Source organism: Neomonachus schauinslandi, chromosome 9 (assembly GCF_002201575.2).
Source record: "Neomonachus schauinslandi chromosome 9, ASM220157v2, whole genome shotgun sequence".
In the NCBI taxonomy this organism is placed as follows: Eukaryota; Metazoa; Chordata; class Mammalia; order Carnivora; family Phocidae; genus Neomonachus; species Neomonachus schauinslandi.
The window spans coordinates 27,622,212-27,625,863 of NC_058411.1; positions in this window are offsets into that span (position 1 = coordinate 27,622,212).

The following is a 3,652-nucleotide window of genomic DNA, read 5'->3' on the forward strand; positions in this document are numbered from 1 at the left end:
AAGGTGGAACTAAATTTGGAACCTTTGAGATATCACTCATTTGAATCTGGATTCTTCTATTAGGCTTTACGTGGAGGCATGTGGCCTAACCCTTCTAACCTGACTCCTGCCTGTCTAGCCAGATTCCTAGAGGTGCAGAGATAATGCTAGTGATAGCTGTTTACCAGATTACCTGGTCTGCAGTTATGCCAGGTTTGACGGACTACAGGATGCTGTGTATTCGATTTCTTTTATGTCTATTTGTTTGTTCAAAGATTTTATTTATTTGAGAGAGAGAGAGAGAGAATGAGCAGCGGAGAGGAGCAGAAGAGCAGAGAAAGAGGGAGAAGCAGACTCCCTGCTGAGCAGGGAGCTGGACGCGGGGCTCGATCCCAGGACCCCGGGATCATGACCTGAGCCCAAGGGAAGCACCCAACCAACAGCCACCCAGGCGCTCCTGTTTCTTATGGTGTCCGTACATAAAGGCACCTGGGATGTGCCACTCTGCTTTGGCGATTTTTTAAAAAAAGTATTTATTTTTAAGTAGGCTCTATGCCCAGCACAGAGCCCAACACAGGGCTTGAATTCATGACCCTGAGATCAAGACCTGAGCTGAGATCAAGAGTTAGACAGCTTAACTGGCTGAGCCATCCAGGCACCTCCTGCTTTTGGTTCTTAAGGGGCCATTTGTTGGGAGAGGACCTTGCCTCAATGTTGGTCTAGGTAACATTTAAATTTGGATAATATGGAGGCTCCAAACTCCATACATAGGTTTTTTTCTTCCCTCTCTATCCACCTTCTTTTAATTGCCAAGGGCCCCAGTATTCCTAACCTGTTCCCTAAATGTCCAATGCACCATCTAACTGTGGGACCCCAGAGACTTACCTTTAGGGGCAATAGTCCATGCTCTAAATCAATGATAATCCTTCACAGTTGTGTAATACTATGAAGCTTGCAAAAAAACTTTCATACATGTTCCCTAATTTTGAGCTTCATATCTACACTAAATTACAACAGATATCACACTCTATTTTCAGACTGGCACACTGAGGCAAACCAGGTGGGCTGGGAAGTGCAGAACCTGGCCTTACACTTGTCTTCTGACCCTAAGTCCATCTAGGACAAAACCCTTGACCAAACCCTTTGACATGTTGTCCTGTCCTCTTTCCTTTTCAAAACACGGGAGTTTCCCGCTTTTCAACAAGCCATCATATTAGATGAGAATCACTATCCCTTGACAATTTATAATAACTGATAATGCTAATACGGTATTCTTTCTGGGATGCTGGCATTGTAACCAAAGATTCTGTATGCCACTGGCTAAAGGGTATATATATCTGGGGACACCCAAAATCATTCTGTATAGTCACCTTGGGGTGAAACCAGTCCTCATCCATTTTTCAAGTGTTTGGGATCAAAATGCCCCCTGCCTTAGGAGCAAAAATTGACACACTGATATGTTAAAAATGATAAAATGTGGGGCACCTGGGTGGCTCAGTCGGTTAAGCGGATCAAGCCCTGCATCAGGCTCCATGCTCAGCAGGGAGCCTGCTTCCCCCTCTCCCTCTGCCTGCCACTACCCCTTCTTGTGCTGTCAAATAAGTAAATTCTTAAAAAAAAGTGATAAAATATTCTATTAGGCAATACACAAGGCATGAGCACATGAATATTGTTTTCATCTAATAATTCATCTTCAACCAGTGAGAGTAGGCACTGTTTCAGAAAATTATCACTTGTGACCCCCTTCTACCCTTGCCATAACTTTTTTGGTCTAACTTTTAAAATACTCCGTGCCCTTATGGCCATGTTGCCTTCAAAGTTGTGAAGAGATGGAACAACTAAATGAGTTTTCTGTGCAAAAACTCCTGATGTCATATTAATCATATATGATTTAATTTGAGTGAGGTTATCAATTCTGGCCTAGTGACATCTAGATAAGAGCAGGCTGAGAACAAAAAGAAATATACCCACCAGTCAGATTTAATAGGCAGAAGAAAGTGGACCAAATTGAGTCCTGAAGAGAGAAGGTCCTGGAAAGCCAGCGTGGCACAGAGGTTACATGCTCTGGAGTTGCAGTCTGGCAGCGAGGTTTAAAACCTGGCTCTTCTACTTATGGCCTGTATGACCTGAAGCAATTCATTTACCCCCTGGAGCCTCCGCTTCTGCCCATACACATTATAGTATCTTCCCTATGTAAAGCCCTTGACCAAGTGCAGGCATACCTCATTTTATTGGGCCTCACTTTATTGCACTTCACAGATACTCCCGTTTTTGACAGATTGAAGGTTTGTGGCAACCCTGTCAAGCAAGTCTACTGGTGCCATGTTCCCAACAGCATTTGCTCACTTTGTGTCTCTGTGTCACATTTTGGTAATTCTTGCAATCGTTCAGACTGTCTCATTATCACTGTATTTGTCATGGTGATCTCCGATCACAACTTGCTGAAAGCTCAGATGATGGTTAGCATTTTTTTTTTTAAAGATTTTATTTATTTATTTGAGAGAGAGAGAGCACATGAGAGGGAGGAGGGTCAGAGGGAGCAGCAGACCCCCTGCTGAGCAAGGAGCCCGATATGGGACTCGATCCCGGGACTCCAGGATCATGACCTGAGCCGAAGGCAGTCGCTTAACCAACTGAGCCACCCAGGCGCCCGATGGTTAGCATTTTTTAGCAATATTTTTTCATTAAGGGATGTACGTTGGTTCTTAGACATAATGCTATCACACATTCTGTCAACTACAGTATAGTGTAAACCAAACTTATACATGTACTGGGAAACCAGAAAATTCATTTGACTCACTTCATTATGATATTCATTTTATTGCAGTGGTCTGGAACCAAACCCATAATATCTCTGAGGTATGTTTGTACTTCCTAATTGTCAATTATCATTATTAGACCAAGGAAGGACTTCAGAAGGAAAATTATTATTATTATTATTATTTAAAGATTTTATTTATTTATTTGACAGAGACACAGAGCAGGAACACAAGCAGGGGGAGTGGGAGAGGCAGAAGCAGGCTTCCCGCTGAGCAGGGAGCCCGATGCGGGGCTCGATCCGAGGACCCTGGGATCATGACCCGAGCCGAAGGCAGACGCTTAACGACTGAGCCACCCAGGCGCCCCAGAAGGAAAATTATTTTTAAAAGCACTAAATGTAGGGGCGCTGGGTGGCTCAGTCGGTTAAGCATCTGACTCTCGGTTTCAGCCCAGGTCATGATCTCAGGATCTTGGGACAGAGCCTTATGTCAGGCTCCGCACTCGGAGGGAGTCTGCTGGAGATTCTCTCTCCCTTTCCCCGTCTCCCTCTACCCCTCCCCCTGCTTGCGCGCACACACTCTCTCTTTAAAATAAAATAAACCGGGGCGCCTGGGTGGCTCAGTTGGTTAAGTGTCTGCCTTCGGCTCAGGTCATGGTCCCAGGGTCCTGGGATCGAGCCCTGCATCGGGCTCCCTGCTCAGTGGGGAGCCTGCTTCTCCCTCTCCCACTTCCCCTGCTTGTGTTCCCTCTCTCGCTGTCTCTCTCTGTCAATTAAATAAATAAATCTTAAAAAAAAAGAAGTACTAAATGTAGGCATTTGTTCTCTACAGTGTTTTCTTTTTTTTTTTTTTTTTAAGATTTTTTTATTTGACAGAGACAGTGAGAGAGGGAACACAAGCAGGGGGAGTGGGAG